This window comes from Lynx rufus, unplaced genomic scaffold (genome assembly GCF_022079265.1).
Source record: "Lynx rufus isolate CCGP_SWC_20201006 ecotype Redwood Valley unplaced genomic scaffold, mLynRuf1.p SCAF_9, whole genome shotgun sequence".
Taxonomy (NCBI): domain Eukaryota; kingdom Metazoa; phylum Chordata; class Mammalia; order Carnivora; family Felidae; genus Lynx; species Lynx rufus.
This window is the reverse complement of record NW_025814897.1, coordinates 9,774,663-9,792,866: the sequence shown is the minus strand read 5'-3', so window position 1 is coordinate 9,792,866 and position 18,204 is coordinate 9,774,663.

The following is an 18,204-nucleotide window of genomic DNA, read 5'->3' as shown; positions in this document are numbered from 1 at the left end:
AATATGGATTGTATAATAGATAATAGTTTTGTTTAAATGTTAATTAAGCCTTTTGAATTTTGTAATTGTGGTTATGAAATAGAGTGCCCTTATTAAGAGACACACACTGGAGTATTTTTGATATTGTAACTTACTCTCAAATGGTTTAGCAAAGATAGATCATGTGGCAAAATGTTCAACTGATAAATCTAGAAAAGGGGTCTATGGTAGATATTGTATTGTTCTTGCAGCTTCTGTTTTAGTTTTTAAATGAAAATTTAATGTGTATATGTATACATTTTATATTATTAATATTCTTCATGTAGGATCAGTTGGTTCTTGGGCCTTCCACCCGCTGTTTTTCTGTCCTTCAATAAGGTATTGTGCATGCAATACCTTATTCCACTGTGAATTATGTTGTTTGCAAAAGTGACAAGGAAGGTTGTCAGACAGGTTTCTGGATTGAGAGTATGAGGGTTTTCATCACTATACCAGGAGCCCACATCCATACCGTGGTTTAAAAAGAGTTCCTATATACATTTTGCCAGTTAGAGTAATGTGTTATAAATGCTCTGGGGTTGGGTTCCTTTGGGAACCTGATGCAAAGCTATTTACATAAGAACCCCAAAATGCAAATAGAGACCCATCTAAAGCTAACAACCTCCGCCTTTAAAGTACATCTTTTGAACAGAAATTAAAAGTCTTCTCCATCAGATTATTTTAATCAGATAACCAGGCCAACTACTTCCTTGCAGAGTCTGGAAATAGGACTCGATTTGGGGCTGGAAAGAGGAGGAGGAGATGGCAGGGAGTACCAACAGGTTTTTGGCAAATGAGAGATCAGTGCGAGGATGCTGAGTGTCTGGAGGTCAGAGGAAGAGAAGCCATGGATAGGAGAGAAGTAGGAGGAGCTGTGCCAAAAATAAACCTTGCCCCCTTGGAAATGCAGCAGGTGCACCACTGAAAATTACGGTAGGCTGTAAATAGAACCCTGGACAGACTATGTGGACTTGGAATCTGTGATTCAGCTCAGTTTCCTCAGTCCAAGAGATCTACTTTTCCCTCTGCAGTTCTTTCCCTAAGTGTCTCTTATGTGCTTTTGCGTCAAATGACAGCTATATACATTTTAGAAATTATTAATATTATCCAACTCTTGTTTTCCTCTCCTCTTTCTCTCTCCCCCTTTTCCCTCTCCTCTTTTTTTCTCCCCAAACACACACACCACCACCACCACCACCACCAATCAGGAAAAAAAAAGTAAGATAAAAGGGAAAAAAGGAGACGAGAGGTTTCATACAATTCCCATAGTTTTTCATCTCCAGTTTTATTACCAATGAGGGAGAGCACTCTGGATACCGATTTCCTACTTGCTTGACCTTTAAAATGCAATATACCCAGTTAATGCTGTGAATCCATTATATTTGCCATTGAGTTAGTAAAAAGATGTTAAGATAACATGCCAAAAGGCAAAAGCATGTATATATATAAACAATTAAGAAAGATGATGAGAAGCTGAGATAAGAATGAATTCTAGAACATACTGAACTTAGAACAAAAATGTGGAGAGGAGTTGGCAAAGAGTTAACACAAGAGTGATTTGAAATGTGAGGGGAACTTTCATGGTTCACAGTGCTGTACGTATTTTGCTGAAACTGATAGTCTATGAACTTGAAAAACAAGATATGTGCCATGTTTCCTTGATCATGAACAACATCTGCATTTTTACTGTTTTATTGTTTTAGGACAGAATAAAAGTCAACATACCAGGCAGCTCAGGACTGAATTCAGATTTAGTTCAAAACTGAAACGTGGTGGAGACTTTATTGGAGGACTTTGCTTAGAAAAAAGAGATTACAAAGCTAAAATGAATGCTTTTCTTTTTATATTACACAAGGAAGAATGTACATGAGAAAGTCCCAATCACTCACCTGTGCCAATTAAAATAGCTTCTGATGCTTATAAAATACAGGTATTCCCCAAATATGCATCGATCTGTCAAGTTAATGAACATGTGGGTGCCACTATGTTTAAGAAACTATTATGAAAATAAAACAAGAGGATGGATGCTATTTAAACAAGGCTTTCTTTGGTTCTTTTAAAGGATGGGTAGCCATGTTCTGGCTTCAATTTTTCAAGTTTAGTTTTAGCTGTGATGGATCTTCTCTAAATGAAAAACATGTGATTCTCCCTAAACTTTGAAAATAATTTCAAAATTTTTCTATCTCCTCCCAGACAACAGGTTTTCTTAGGATCCTAAATTTGAAAGGGATCTCAGAGTATCATAGGGAGTCTATCTTCCCTTCTGATACAGAAATCTCTAGACACTTGACAGATGGTGCCAAGCAGTGGTTTCCTGCTTCATGCTTCATGCTTCATTACATGTCTCACATGTAATCTATGTGAAACAGTTCATTTCAGTAGAAAATATGCCCTCATATTAGCTTCAAAGCTGCTTCTGACTTATATCCAGTTTTAGTTCTTTTACCTGGTACAAGACATTACAAGCAGACACACACCTACCATCATGTTCTTTCTTCAGGGGTCCAAGCAAAACATTCCCAAATTCACTGTCTACTTAATTATGTTTCTAGCCCACTACCCTTCCTTCTTGTGCTTCTCTGGACTCTGGTTTGTCACTGTCTCTTAAAATATTATTCTCCAAACTGAATACAGTAGCCGAGGTATAGTCTAAGCGGTGTAGAATATTGGCCTGCCTCTCCTTTGATCCAGACGCCGTACTCATACTAGTTCAGCCAAAGATAGTGCAATTTTTCTTTTTAGCAACTACAGCCCAGAGTTAAGATTAAGGCCAACTGAAATTTCTTGGTCTTTAAAAAAATTTTTTAATGTTTATTTTTTAGAGAGAGAGAGACAGAGCATAAGTGGGGAGGGGCAGAGAAAGAGAGGGAGACACAGAATCTGAAGCAGGTTCCAGGCTCTGAGCTGTCAGCACAGAGCCTGACATGGGGCTCAAACTCATGAGCTGGGAGATCATAACCTGAGTCAAAGTCAGACGTTTAACCAACTGAGCCACAAGGATGCCCCTCTGGGTCTTTTAAAATAACAATTATTATTACCATTTTCTCGGACAACTGATTTTTCAAAAATATCAATACAAAATCTTATAGTTAAAATGTCATCTTGTTGGTTTTGCCCATTGTTCCAGCTAATTGAATCGTTTGGATTCTTCACTCTCATGTCTATCCTATTACCTAATCTTAGTTTTTGGAGCCATCTGCCAATTCCACCAGCATGCCTACTAGATCTTTATTGCAGTAATTATTCTTTGCAATGCTACTCCTACTACAAGTGTGTGGCTCACAGTAGGTTCATAACTGGTATGGTAAACCAGTAAACAGGGCACAGCCTGGACCAGAGTCTTAGAGGCGACCACTTGATATCTTCCAGTTTGACTTCCAACAGTTTACTGGTCAACATCCATTTTATTTGATTTCTCATACAACCATGAGTTCCAGTAAGTTTCCATGTCCATGTTGCTGGGATAAGATGCTAAAGAGGGTCGTCAACGTTCTAATATCATTGTTTCTAAGTATAAGCTACTCAATTCTCAGTTACTTTCTATTTAGTTCATTATATGCTGTTAGTCGAGTATTTTACCAGTCTTTTCTAACCCCACTAGGGCATGAGCTTCTTTGAGGGAAAGGATAGTATCTCAGTCATTTTTGAAATTCCTAAACTCTTAAGCAGAACTCAACAAATGCAGTTTAGTTTGACATTTATTGCATTCATGTGGTAGGCACCATAGCAGAAACTACGGATGAAAACATGAGTAAGGCACTGTCCCTATCCTTGGGAATTTTATGCCTTGGAGTGGGAGCTCTAAAATCTGAGCGCTTAAGTGTGAATCATGGCTCTGCTCCTTACTAGCTGGTGACCTTGGAAAAGTTGCTTAACCTTTCTCTGCCTCAGTTTGTTATCTCTTAAATAGTGCTAATAACGGCGCTTACTGTAGACACATAAAAAAAATACCGAAAATTTAACGTGGTGAGAGCTAAGAGATGAAGTTTGTACAGACAGCTCAAATGAGAGGCAATTAGCTCAATTTAATGGTTTGCAGGGAAGGCTTCCAAAAGATGAAACTTGAGCAGAGTTGTGAAGTCTTAGTAAGACTTTGCCAGGTGGGAAATGCTTGGGTGAGCATATGAAGAAGAAACATCATGAGCAATGGTCCTGAAGGTGTGAAGAGGCATGATGTGTTCAGATAACTGCCATCAATTGTGAACTTTGAACCTCAGTGATGAGAGTGTCCACAGATAAAGCGAAAAGATAGGAGACCAGGTCATGGAGGGCTCCCTCTTCTCCTTCCCTCCAGATTGCTATTCCTAAACCCTTCCAAAAAGAAATTCTGAAGTTGCAACTGGTAGGAAGCTGCTGGAGCAATGGATGCCAACTGTAGCTGTGATGAACCGTGAGGGATGAAGAAGGGAGAGATATTGAAGATTGCTACCAGGTTTTTGGAGAGCTTACCATGTGCTATTTACTCTGCTGGACACTGTACATACAAAGGTGGATGAAATATGAACCCAGTCCTCAAAGAGATATCATCTATTTCATTCAGATATTTAGTCCTTATTTCTCAAAAAAATATATAGATATAGATATTGTGAAGGCTATTCAATAATTTGCAGATACCAATATATAATGTCTGTGTACTAGAACAGAATGAGTTGTGCTAGGAGTCATGTGTTCTCCAATGCCATTTACATGCTCTGGATATTTAATTCTGGAGCTCAGTCTAGAGAGCCAGGTGGAAAATTTGGAGATTGTACCATGAAATCAAGGATGTGGAGGGTATCATGCAATGGGAATATCAAGAGTCAAGGAGAAGACATGGCAGCTACTTATTGCATTCTGCTGGTCTAGGAACAGGTTACTCACAGCCCAGAAGGATCCGCCCACAGATTCATGGGAGGCCTGGTTTTGAGTTTTTACCATTATGACTCATCACTGAAGTGAATAAACCTTACAAGTAAGTAAAGAGTCATTCTTTTCTCATCTTCAGTCTTGGGAAGTTTGTTATATTGCAAAAAGTGGAATCTTATTAGCTAATTTACTAGCAGATTAATTTTTTGTTGGTTTTTTTTTTTTGGCTTTATAGGTATATTTTGGGAGCAAAGCCTATGTACATTTCAGTTTTTTAATATAATCGTCCATCCAATTTTGGTGACTTAATTTTAGCCTACTTTTATCAGATCCCTTTAGATTATTTAAGTGTTTATTTAGATTTCTTGTATGTGTAACTACAACAATTATTTTTAAATTTTCACCTATTTTTAGTCTCCAAGACTGAAGAATAGATTTGTTTAGTTCACTAGTTTAAAGATAAAATGCATAGAACAAGCAAAAAAAGAAAAAAAATCCCACTACCCCCACCCCACCCCTGCCCTCCAAATAAAAGAGTGAAGGCAAAGACAAAATCTTATTTGTTTACTCACAAGAGTGGGAAAATAAAGAGAAGCATCCCCTCCTTGCCAAGGAGAGGCCATAAAAATGGAAATGGAGAGCGATGGGAAAAATACTTTTAGATTCTAGGGATAAAAGAGCTTAAAGGAGAAGAAATTCAAGAAGGAGGTAATACTTTCAATCACTGAAAAGATGTCAAGCAAGATAAAGATGAAAAGAATTCATTAAGTTGAGTCATGAAGAAATAATTGATGATTTTTGCACAGAATTTCAGTACTGAGGGCGGAAGCCAAACTTGAGTGGGAAGTGGTGAAGAGGGAGTATAGACTGTTCTTTCAAGAAACTGGTCTGTGAAGGAATAAAGATCGACAGGGATGTAGAGTCAAGAGAAATTTTTTTTGTTTTTTATTACCTTTTTTTGTTTTTTAATTTTTTTGATGTTTATTTATTTTGAGAGACAGAGATAGACCATGAACAGGGGAGGGGCAGACACAGAATCTGAAGCAGGCTCCAGACTCTGAGCTGTCAGCACAGAGCCCGATGCGGGACTCGAATCCATGAACCTTGAGATCATGACCTGAGAGGAAGTTGGAAAGCTTAACCCCCCAGGTGCCCCTGTTTTTGATTTGTTTAACTGGTAGAAACTTAAGGATTTTTGGAAGAGGAGAGGGAGATTGAAATAAAAGTAATGAGAGATCATCTATAAAGGGCAAAGAAATCTAGAACACAAGGGACTTTTCAGTGAGAAGGTGAGATGCCTCCTTTACTATGATGTGGGTGGGGAAGGAAGCAACAGTGCTTTGTCTGCAGGTAAGTGGGTAGTTTGTAATGCAGGAACTTTGTCCTTGGAATCAGTTTCATCTATGAAAGTAGGAAGCAGGTCATCCACAGTGAGAGAGTAGAGGATTGGAAACTTTCGATGAAGCATGGAGGTATGCAAAATCTGCTATGAAAATGAGGGGAGAAGTTGATTAGGACACATCGCAAACTTGCTGGGCTATAGGAAGCTCCAAGACGGTCCAAGTGAGGTGGGAGAACCGTGAATTGGTAGAAATACCAATCCAAATGGTCATGGGACTTTTTCTTCTTTTTTAAAAGTTTATTTATTTTGATACACAGAGCACACACACATGAGCAGAGGAGGAGCAAACACAGAGACTCCCAAGCAGGCTCCACGGTGTCAGCACAGAGCCCAATATGGGGCTCAAACTCACAAACCATGAGATCATGACCTGAGCCAAAACCAAGAGTCAGTTGCTGAACCGACTGAGCCACCCAGGCACCCTGGGACTCTGTCGGACAATGTTTGGTAGCCTGGATGTCAATTGATACAGTGCTAGAATATGCTGGGTGTCAAAGGGTCAAGGGAGTAGAGAATTAGGCAAGAAAATTACTGAAAACAAGTACCATGCAGTCTGGATAGAGAAATGCATGAGGGTAAGAAGGGGAGGGGAGACTGGTGGGAAAATGGAGGGCTCAAGAGTTTGGAGCATAAAGGAAATGAGCGTGAGGGCATGCAAGACCTTGAGGAGTCATGTCTATGCTGGTATGTTTGACTTAGATAATGTTTTAGGTGATAAGATACAGAGAATATCCTCAAGAATGGGTGATTAAAGAGGGGTGGTCTGCCTCTTTCCCCACTGTATTCCCAGTTACTTAACACAATGCCTGGAACATAATAAGCCTCCAATATTTATTTGCTCAAAAAAAAAAAAAAAGAATAAAAATGATTTCTTTCCTGCTTTCCAGTATGTTATACCAATTTTCCACTTCCCCACATATTTCACTAGTTAGTTACAATTAGGGTAAATGTTTTAAAAGAAAAGTACTGCCTGCTGTGGGATTGCGTAACATGAGGTCCTGATCTAGTATGGTGGTGTAGGGGTCAAGAAATTTCCCTAAGGAAGTGACATTTAAGGTAAGGTCTGAAACATAAGTAGGAGGAAGCCAGGGGATGAGAAGTGGGGAAAGTTTTACCAGTGAAAGCAGAAAGATTTAGAAGTATCTTGAGGTTGGAAGAAGCTAAAAATGTCACAACTATATAGTTACAATGGCAGCTAGAGGGATGGGCTGAATGTGTAGATTGAGATATTATATGAAGTCCTATATATCCTAAATCATGGAGTAGGTTTTGACCCATTCGACTCGAAATGTGCAAGTTGACTTACAACTACTATTGTTAGCTCTTAAGCATAAATACGAATTATAGGGGCACCTGGGTGGCTCAGTTGGTTAAGTGTCCGACTCTGGATTTCAACTCAGGTGATGATCTCCCAGTTCATGTGAATGAGTCCTGCAATGGGCTCTGCACTGACAGCACCGAGCCTGCTTGGGATTCCATCTCTCCCTCTCTCTCTCTATTCCCCTCCCCTGCTCTCTCTCTCTCTCTTTTGAAAATAAACAAAAATTCTAAAAATTATAATATTACATGGATGTGTGATTCCATACAGTCAAATTTGAAAGCTGAAAGATCACATTCACCTAAAATGTCTCCTCCAGCAGCCTGCTACTTCCCTTGTGTAAAGCCAATAAGGAAGAAACCTTTGGATTAAACAAAACAGATGCAATAGCCTTCTCAAAACCACTATTAAAATTCACTTTGGTTACCTGGAGAGAAAGTCTCTAGGCCTTCCTCGCCACTATTCTCATTTTTTTCCATTAGTTTCATGATTGGGTTAATTAGGTATTTACATAGGGAAAAGAGAAGCATCAGTTAATGAAATGAGGAGAAGGCAAGGAATAGCAGAGGCCTCTGTCTGATGATGGGGATGAGAAGCTCACGTAGGTAAGTGTTGTAAAGGAGATTCTGAATCTTGCGCTGTCCTGGCGCAGCGAAGGTCCCAAAGGATATTTGTTTCACAATTTGTATAGCATAAACCTGGATAAAACTCAAAGTTAGCCAAAATAGAAATTACCATAGAATGGATGCTGACCCCAAGGTCAATCTTGGGGGAACTGTGTAGTACTTAAATGGGTTATCTCTTCATTTGATGGGCCCCCAAATGCGGGGCAACAATCAGGTGGAAGCCTGTGACACGGAAGGTCAAAGAATTCACCTGAGGCAGAACAAGAAGATAGAACTTTACTGAATACACTGCAAGGGAGCTGCAGGAAGGGCAACAGAGGAGAGGCTGTCTGCCATGAGGCAGTGGGAGGGGCTGCTTTTAAGGAGGGAAAGTGAGGAGGAATGGTGACATATGGAATTTTCCCTTCTCTGGTAACTGTGTCTAGTTTTAGGTAGCCCATTGGTCATTTAGAGCCTATGGCTATTTCTGGCTGGGCTGTCTGATTCAGCCAGGTGGGTAGCCTGTATTCAGCGAGGTGGTCAATGTGGCCCTTTCTGCATTCCATTGCTCAAGCCTGTTTGTCTAAAAACAGCCTCCATAAACTGTAGAGGAAAATCATCATGAAAGTCGGAAATAATGGGGGGATAAAACAGAAAAAATCCCCAGGCACAGAGAAGCCTGGTGTGTGTGTGCACATGTATGTGCACTCATGTATGTATCTGTGTGTACATCTGAAGCTTGGGGCAGGGCCCTTCTGTGGAATTAGCAACAGGGGCTCAGATTGCTGGTTTAAGCGGCATCAGAACCAGAAGCCAGAGTGTGGAAAACTGGTGGGGATTGACTGACCTTGAGCATTTACTGAACACTCCATAATAATCTCCTCTGTCCCCAAGGGCTGGCGAATTATAATCTAAGGGTACTTTCTCCTTTATGTTTTTAATATTTATTTTTTGACAGAGAGAGAGCGTAGGGGAGGGGTAGATAGAGGGAGACACAGAATCTGAAGCAGTCTCTAGGCTCTGAGCTGTCAGTACAGAGCCCAATGCAGGGCTCAAACTCACAAACTGTGAGATCATAACCTGAGCCAAAATCAAGAGTCAGACGCTAAACTAACTGAGCCACCCAGGCAGAGTAAGAGTACCTCCCCTTAAGGCTGCTTCTCCTTGAGGGTTGGAGGGTAGAGTGGGCCTAAAAATAGGACCAGGACCTCAAGAGTTGCTTGATGGCATGATACCCAGACAGAGAAATTAATGATGGTACTCTGGTGTTTGGAGCTCTCTCCCCTGGGGTTATCCCTTCCCCTCTCCTTGATCTCACTGGATGTTGTCACAGACTGGGATTTGCCCTTTGGTCTTTTCCCACACCAAATGCTCAGACAGAGTAGCTGATACCATCAGAGAAATATATGCTCACAGGCCAAAGTAATGAGACATTAGGAGCATAACTACTTCAAAAGAAAACAACAGCCTGCATTACAGATGCCACCAGAAGCAAGTATGTTAAATCCAATGCCTGACAAATATAAAACAAACATAATAAATAATCAGTAAGAAAATCATTGAAATCAAGAGGAAATACCAGGCATGAAAAAAATAGAAATAACATAACCTTTCAGATAGTAGAATACACATGGCTGAACAACAAGTTAGTGAGCTGGAAGATCAGATTAAGGAGCTCTTCTAGAAGGAAGCAGGGAAGAACATATACAACACAAGAGATAAAGAAGATTGAATTACAATGCAAACTTCAAACTTACAGGTAAGAGGAGTGTCAAAAGGTTGTAGCCGGTTACAGGGGTGCAAGAACATCTGATTCTGAGGGTACAAAGCAGACCAAGTTTGGCAATTCTCCGCAGACAAACTCCAAAGGCGGTGAAACAAGAAAGGACTTTATTTCAGTGAGGCCAACAACAGGAAGACAGGGGACTAGTCTCAAAGACTGTCTCCCAAGTGCTGAAGATACTTCAAGGTTTACATAAGGAAAACAAAAGTTGGTGAGTATATGTCAGTGGGCAAAGTCAGGTGGATCATTGTCTTGGTATCAATCATCGCAGGAATGGGAGGGCTTGGTAGCTCAGGGAGGGCCTTATTGGTTGAGGTTCCCATCAGGAGATGCTCTACCTGCAGGGTCTTTTTCCTGGGTTAAGAGACAAGCTGAAAAGAAGAACTTAATGAATTGTAAAGTTTGAGGTCAACATGGAGGTAGTTGAAGTCCTCTTTCAAGGAGAGAAAAAGTGGAGAAGAAATATTTGAAGATAACAAATTTCCCAGAATTAAAGTTTCAAGACTTTCTATTTATGAAGTGCCAAACAAGAGTGATAAGGAGAAACTGACCCTGGTATTATTATAATAAAATCAAAGCTTTTACAGGCAAAGATAAAATTCTAAAAGTTTCTAGAGAGACAGAGAGAGAGCAGATCAACTATAATGGAACAAGAATCATCAGGATCTCAGACTTTATGAGAGCAACAAGAAGACAATGGTAATATTTTTAAAGTATTGGAAAGACAAAAGAGTTTTGAGCCTAAATTTATACCCAGCCAAATTGTCATTCAAATGTTTGGGTATAATAAAATTATTTTCAGGTATATAAAGCCTCAGTAGGGTTGTCATACAAAGACCCATATTGAAAACACTATTGGAATAAGGAAGCAATTTGTTTAAAATTGTAATCTTTATTTTGGGGGGAGGGGGGAGACAGAGGGAGTGGGAGAGGGAGGAGACTGAGTGGGGGAGAGGCAAAGAGAGAGGGAGACACAAAATCCAAAGCAGGTTCCAGGCTCTGAGCCGTCAGCAAAGAGCCTGATGCAGGGCTCAAACTCACAAACCATGAGATCATGACCTGAGCCAAAGTTGGACATTAACCAACTGAGCCACCCAGGTGCCCCAGGAAGCAAATTTAAGAGATGCTGCTAGAGATGCATGGAGTAAAGATAATCCAACACCCAAATCAAATTTGGTGTTGTTTTTCAAAAATTAGCCAAGACTGAGGAATAGGAAACAAAGTTTGTCTACAATAGCCTAGACTTAAATTCTACACACTATTAAGAAGTAGTGTCTTTAAACGTTTTTTAAAAATATTTTCATGTTTATTTATTTTTGAGAGACAGAGCACAAGCGGGGAAGGGGCAGAGAGAGAGAGAGGGAGACACAGAATCCGAAACAGCCTCCAGGCTCTGAGCTGTCAGCACAGAGCCTGACGTGGGGCTTGAGCTCATGAACTGAACCATGAGATCATGACCTGAGCCAAAGTCGGACACTCAACTGACTGAGCCATCCAGGCGCCGCTAAGTTAAACCTCTTTAAGGTAGGGTGAGTAAAACAATAAATTTAAAGAAAGTAGTAGGGACTAGAGAAGAATAACCAAAATTAATGAATTAGAAAGTAAAAATACAATACAGAAGATCAACAGAACCAAAATTTGATTTTTTGAAAAACACTAATAAAATCGACAAGCCTGTGGCAAGACTGCTCAAGAAAAAGAAGAAAAGCAATTATTAAAAGACTAGTATTTTCTTACCATCTTTTTTTTTAAAGTTTTATTTATTTTGAAAGAGCATAAGTGGGGGAAGGGCAGAGAGAGAGAAAGAGAGAGAGAGAGAGAGAGAGAGAGAGAATCCCAAGCAGGCTCCCTGCTGTCAATGCAGAGCCTGGCTTGGGGCTTGATCCCATGAACCGTGAGACAACCTGAGCCAAAATCAAGAGTTGGATGCTTAACCAACTGAGTCACCCAGGTGCCCCTCTCTTGTTATCTTCAAATCACAACTTTAACACTTTAAGAGTCTGAAGTATAAATGAAATTGAGGGCAAAGGTGTCCATTGTGTTGTCATAATATCTCCACACTACACTTTTGAAATAGACAGATTCCTAGAAAAATGTAATCTACCAATTGAATTAAGTCCTTAACAGTGCTACAACTAATAAGAAATTAAGGCTATTTATTTTTTATTTATTATTTAATGTATTTTTGAGAGAGAGACACGGAGTGTGGTGAGCAGGGGAGGGGCAGAGAGAGGGAGACAAAGAATCTGAAGCAGGGTCCAGGCTCTGAGCTGTCAGCACAGATGATCCCACAAGCTGCTAGATCATGACCTGAGCTGAAGTGGACGCTTAACCTACTGAGACGCCCAGGTGCCCCAAGCAATTTAAAAATCGTATCACAAAACATTGAGACTGGTAGTTTTACAGGCAAGTTCTATTAAACTTTTATGAGACATAGCATACTAAACTTATTGCAAAGTGTAACAGAGAATGGAAAAAGAGGGGATATTCCCTATCTCATTTATGAAGCCATGCAGTCTTGATCCCCAAGCAAGACAAGGATAATATGAAAAAGGAAAATTCCAGATTATTTTCTTGGGAATATAAGTGTAGAAATCCTAAATAAAACATTTACAAACTAAGTCCCACAGAGTATATAGAATAAGATATGCCATGTAGTGTTTTCTTAAGTACGCAAATTTATAGAAAATCTGTAAGTGTAACTTAGAACATTAACAGCTTCAAGGACAAAAATAACACAATCATCTTAAAAGATACAGAGAAATATTTCATAGAAATTGAGCATAAATTCATGATAAAAATTCTTAGCAAATCAGAAATTTGCTTAACCTGGTGAGAGATATTATGGCACACATTATACTTCATGGCAAACAGTCGTAGCATTCAATTTAAAATCAGGAATGAGACGGGTGCTGTTTATCAACACTGCTGTTTGACTCTTGTATCATCAGTTTTAACTAGTGCAATAAGACGAGAAAAAGAAGATAGAGGCATAAGCACTAGGAAGGAGAAAACAGACCGTCATGATTTGCTGATGGCATGATTGCTTCAGAGACAATCAAGGCGCCTGGGTGGCTCAATCTGTTGAGCATCCGACTTCCACTCAGGTCATGATTTCATGGTTCCTGAGTTGGAGCCCTGCGTTGGGCTCTGCGCTGACAGCTCGGAGGCTGGAGCCTGCTTGGGATTCTGGGTCTCCCTCCCTGTCTGCCCCTCCCCCGCTCACACTCCGTCTGTCAAAAAGTAAATAAACATTAAAAATAAATTTTTTAACTAAAAATAAAAAAAAAATCAAGGACTCCTGGAACAAGTAGAAATAAGAGCATTTAGAAAAGTCAATTAACTCCTGTATGACAAAATAACCATAAAATGTAACAAAAGACACCACATATGACACATTTGAAAATGTCAGATAAAAGTTTTTAAGAATATGTGCAGGACCTCCATGAAGAAAATGTAAAACTATTGAGACTACTACAGAAGTTCTAAGTCAACGAAGAGAAATCCTAGGATATTTCTTGTATCTTCAATGGAGAAAACTAAGATTTTAAGTATTTTAATTCTCACATTGGTTTGTAGGCTTAATATAATCCCCCCAAACTTCAACACGATTTTAATGGAACTTGATCATTTATTCTAAAGTTTATGTGGGAGAGTCAAGGGCCAAGAAGTCCAGACATTTCTAAAGAACAAGAGTGGGGAGGAAAGATTTGCTTTACTAGAATAACAGGATTTATTTTGAAGCTACAGTATAAACATAGTATGGTATTTGCTTAGAAGTAGAAAAATAAACCTTTGGGCAGATGGAAAACTCAGAAACAGAGCCATACATTTATGGAACTTTGATATATGATAGATGTAGTATGGCAGATCAATGGGGAATGGATTTGTAAAAAATATCTATATGGAATATAGAATGTCTAATAAATGGATTTGTAAAAAATGACTATCTATATGGAAAAACTGATACGGATCCCTGCCTCATATCATTTGTGAAAAATGAACTCCAGATAAATTAAGGACTGGAATATTAAAAGTCAAATTTTATTAGAAAATATAGATAACTATCTTTCTGACTTTGGGGTGGGGAAGCATTTATGAAAGACGCATGGTAAGCCTCTAACCGTAGAAGATCAATAAATCTGACTATCTTAAAATTAAGGAACAGCAAAGGAATCTTACAAAAGGAAAAGAGAAGGCACCAACTGGAAGAAAGTATTTACAACCTAGCCAACCAGGAATTGATAGCAAGAATTTATAAAGGTTTCTTCAAATTAATAAGGAAATGACAAACCAGTAGAAAATGGGCAAGGAATACAAATAGGAATTTCAGAGGCAAGGATACATATGATCAGTAAAATCATGAGATGGTCAACTTCATTGACTGGGGAAGGCAAATTAAACCACAATGACATACCAGTTTATACCCATTCGGTGGCAAAATTAAGAAGCATGAGAGTGCCAAGTATCACAGCAAATGTGAACTGACAGGGTGTCTTATATCAACTCTTAGGATTGTAAATGGGGATGACCACCTTGGGGTTTATCTAAACATTGAACATTTCCTTATGCTATAACTCATCAATCCTACTTCTAGGTATACACCAGAGAAAAATTCTATGTGCCATAGGAGACTAACAAAAACATTCCCAACAGCAGCAGGAACATTTAGTAAGATAAATACCTGAAACCAAATACTTATTGATAGGAAATGAAGAAGTTGTGGTGACTTCACACAATGGCATATTACATAGCCAAATAAATAGCTATAAGCAAAAATATGAATAATCTGAGCAATGTGTTTTTTAAAAAAAGGAAGTTCCCAAAGATTTTATAGGTTGATACTCTTTTAGTCATGTTAAAAACAAAAGAAAATTGAACAATCTCTAGAAATACAAGTGTGTGATGAAGCTGTAATTTCAAAAATAAATTATAACAATACCTGTAAGATTCAAGGAAGGGGCAATAGAAGAATGGATTGAGGAGAAGCCCAGAGGTGGATGTAAAGGATTGTTAATGTTCTAATTCTTTTACTGGGTGGCTGGTTAACAAGTATTTTTATTATTAATAATGAACAAATACACAAATAAGTACATAGTATACATAAAGAAAAACAAAAGAGTGTCATACTTAGGCCAGTGATCAGAGTGTGTCATGAATCAAACATAATCCAATTCTGTGCACTTCAGTGAAAAGACAGCTATAATATCAACTCCTCCGCCATGTTTTGGTTTATTATTAGGTTGTAATTAATCCATATGACAATCCTAGTTTTGATTTCTTCTATAATCTTCTTAAACATGGACCAAATCATAATGAGTTAACGTAATTTGCTCAAGGTCACCAAGCTAGCACATGGTAGAATCCAGATTTTGAAGAGTCATCTCTTTGATTCCAGGGCCTAGCCTTGAACAAGTGACTGGGTTAGGCTCCCCATCACTAAGACTGGTTTATGCACTACTGTATCAACCAAGAGCAACTGTTCTGCTGAGGATAACAATTCTCTAGGTACGTGAGGGTAAGAGGTCACCTAACTTTTAAGCATTTTGCCACGACAAATTGAGGAAACTTGCACATCTGTGTCCTCATGGATAAGCTGTGTTAAAATGAACTCACATACTGAGCAATAGAAATCTGAAGGCAAAAGAGTTCAAGTAAGAAATGTCACACACCACTGGGTTCATTCCTCTAGCATGTGTAATGTTACCTCGTCATAAGCCCACGCAAGAATGCAAAGATAAGGAACGTTTGCAAAATGTTTTTAGCTGCTGTAAATTTGCTCTAGGCCTAATTTATTCTGCTTTATGATCTCATTCTTCTTTTTGGTTTCTTAATTCTTTGAAGAACACCAAACGCGAAGCTCAGGCCCCCTCTACTGGTCAGTCACATTTTGTTGTAAATGTCTTTCTAAGTAGACATCCATCCATCAATCTCCAAGACTAAATTTGATCATTATGAAAAGATTTGATAGTTTTCTAGGGCCCTGATTTATTTTTTCTTTTGAGGGTAGAGTTGACAGTGAGAAAGGAGAGAATATATACATTTTTTTTCTGAAGGAAACCGACGTCACCAAGAACTTGTTTTGGGGCCGATGCCAATTAACTTGTACAAATACTTTGGGGGAAAAGTATCAGAAATGTGATCAGCTTGAGAAGCAGCCTCAGCAGCCTTCGCTTTACAGCTAAAAGAATCTATTAACTTTCTTCAACTCATCAAGTTAAATTTATTAGGTAGTCTCACAGAGTTCTGTCTTTTTGGGTTTATCTCTCCCCCATTTCCCCCAAAGTTGATGTATTTTTCTTCTTTCCTGTGTTTACATGTCAAATCTATTCGTCAGAGTAAAATGAAGACCTCTAAAGGCAGAAATCACATTTAATTTTCTGTCAGGTTCAGTCTCCAACTCCCAAATAGTGCATACTTCATGGTAAATAGCAATTATGCTACTTAGCTAGCCGTCTCAAATTGCCACGTAACAACAGAAAACCTCCCATCCAGTAGCCCAAGGGAATCTAAATCAAAAGGATGAAAGAAAATGCTGACCACTTCCCAGAAGACTAAGTACAGTGATTGTACTGTTGTGCCCATAATCACTGTTTGATCAGAAACATTTCAGGTATGTTGTTTCCAAGAGGCTGAAGTAGTCAAGTTCAGGAAACCTCTATTAAAAGGACTTCCATTTTCTCCACGCCTGAACCTCCAAATCCTTAAACACTAAAGAGGGCGAAACAATATGGTTCTTCATTGTTTTCAACTCACGTGACATTTTATCACAAAATCCTGATATAAATATAGGATCAACTCTGAGTATCAAGAAGCTGGACAAGAGTCAGCAAGACTCCGGGCGGGAAGCCAGGAGCCCCAGGTTCTGATCTCACCCCACCAAATTGTAGCCAGATAGTCACTGGAGAGTCGCTTCAGTTGAGTTTGTGCCTCAGTTTCCTCCTTTGTAAAGCAGTAATAATCATAACTGCTCTATAGACTAACTTCACTGGTGGATAAGTAACGTATGGGAAAGCACCTTGTAAGTCAACTTTTTGTTCCTAGATACTCTTCTTACTCTGCATTCTCTCTGGAGAATAAAGGGAACAGGTCACATGCACTTTTTGTACTCCATGATGCATCCATACTCTGGGTGCTTCTGACCGCCTTCATACTCACCAGCTATCGAAGAGCACAGGGGCCCCCTTGCATGGGGGCATTCAGCACGGACATTGTATGGTCATAAGCCCATATATCCACTTTTATAACAACCACTGTTTGGGAACATTTGAATGATGGAAGTGCCTAGTTAAGAGGCAAGACAAATTAATCAATTCTTCAAATCTTCTCTTTCAACAAGAATGAAGAGACTTTTCTACATCCAATTATTGTTCTTCAATAGTGCTGAGTGTATCATTTGCTTTACTTCTTTCAGGGTGGTTTCACAACCGTTGGATATGGTGGCTCAGCCATGTTTTGCAATGCGAAATTATTCATATTCTTCTCATAGTGTGTATTTGAAGGTCTAACTAAAACATTTATGAAGCATGATACCAATTCTTTGCACTGGCAACTACAAGGACAATCAATTTCGAATGAGGAATCATCTTATTTTTATAAGCCATTTAATGACATTAAATTTTCAAGAATTAGATTTAAAGAGTTGAAAATGTTGACATTATCTTTCTGATCTGTTATCTTATTTAAAATTTTTTTTTAAATGTTTATTTACTTTTGAGACACAGAGAGAGGGAGAGCAGGGGAGGGGCAGAAAGAGAGAGAGACACACACACACATACATAGAATCTGAAGCAGGCTCAAGGCTCTGAGCTGTCCTCACAGAGCCCGATGTGGGGCTCGAACTCATGGACTGTGAGATCACCACCTGAGTCTAAGCCGGATGCTTAACCGACTGAGCCACCCAGGTGCCCTTACTGTTATTTTAATATCTATATTATCTTTCCTTTTAACTTTAATCGATGCTAGGTGATTATTTTAGAAGAGACGTTTGACTGTATGTGAAAAAAATCGACATCTTTAAGGTTTTAGTTTTCATGTTTGATGACAATATAGTAACATTTTATACAGTTTGAATACACTTAGTTTCCTTCCTCGTTGGTAAAATAAAAATTATGTGAAACATCTTCATCATCACAGCTTAACTAGTGATTTTGCTAAAATAAAAGCAAATATAGATTCTCTATAATCATTAGTTGAATAGATAAAATGCAAATTACAAAAATATTAAACTACC